Consider the following 1,462-nt stretch of genomic DNA (forward strand, 5'->3'; position numbering starts at 1 on the left):
ATAAAAATCTGAAAAGACGTCATAGTATAGTATGGCATAAAATGTCAAAAAAACATCAAGGTATATTAAGTCATAAAAGGTCATAAAAACCTCATAGTATGGTTAGGAATTAAACGACATAGTATATTAAAGCATAAAAATTCAAATAACGTCATAGTATAATATGGCGTAAAAATGTGAAAAAACGTCATAGTATAGCATGGCATAAAATGTAAAAAAAACATCATAGTATATTAAGGCATAAAAGGTCATAAAAACCTAATAGTATGGTTAGGAATTAAACAACATAGTATATTAAAGCATAAAAATTCCAAAAAGCTTAGTAGTATATTATGGAAAAAAAAAAAAGGTAAAAAACGTCATAGTATAGTATGGCATAAAGTGTCAAAAAAAACATCATGGTATATTAAGCCATGAAAGGCCATAAAATTGTCATAGTATGGTAAGGAATAAAACGATATATTATAGAAAGGCATAAAATTGCCCAAAACATCATAATACATCATGGCACAATAATCTGAAAAAACATCATAGTATATTAAGGCATAAAAGGTCATAAAAACCTCATAGTATGGTTAGGAATTAAACGACATAGTATATTAAAGCATAAAAATTCCAAAAAACCTCATAGTATAGTATGGCATAAAATGTCAAAAAAACATCATAGTATATTAACGCATAACAGGTCATAAAAACCTCATAATATGGTTAGGAATTAAACGACATAGTATATTAAAGCATAAAAATTCAAATAACGTCATAGTATAATATGGCGTAAAAATGTGAAAAAACGTCATAGTATAGTATGGCATAAAATGTCAAAAAAGCATCATAGTATATTAAGCCATAAAAGGTCATAAAAACCTCACAGTATGGTTAGGAATAAAACGATATATTATAGAAAGGCATAAAATTGCCAAAAAACGTCATAATATATTATGGCATAAAAATCTGAAAAGACGTCATAGTATAGTATGGCATAAAATGTCAAAAAAGCATCATAGTATATTAAGCCATAAAAGGTCATAAAAACCTCATAATATGGTTAGGAATTAAACAACATAGTATATTAAAGCATAAAAATGTGAAAAAACGTCATTGTATAGCATGGGATAAAATGTCAAAAAAACATCAAGGTATATTAAGGCATAAAAGGTCTAAAAAACATCACAGTATGGTTAGGAATTAAACGAAATACTATATTAAAGCATAAAAATTCCAAAAAACGTCATAGTATAGTATGCTGTAAAAATGTGAAAAAACGTCATAGTATAGTATGGCATAAAATGTCAAAAAAACATCATAGTATATTAAAGCATAAAAGGTCATAAAAACCTCATAGTATGGTTAGGAATTAAACAAAATAGTATATTAAAGCATAAAAATTCCAAAAAACGTCATAGTATAGTATGGCGTAAAAATGTGAAAAAACATCATAGTATAGTATGGCATAAAATGTCAA

Source organism: Seriola lalandi, unplaced genomic scaffold (assembly GCF_002814215.2).
Source record: "Seriola lalandi dorsalis isolate HSWRI2012SDOR001 ecotype SW California unplaced genomic scaffold, Sedor1 jcf7180002054762, whole genome shotgun sequence".
In the NCBI taxonomy this organism is placed as follows: Eukaryota; Metazoa; Chordata; class Actinopteri; order Carangiformes; family Carangidae; genus Seriola; species Seriola lalandi.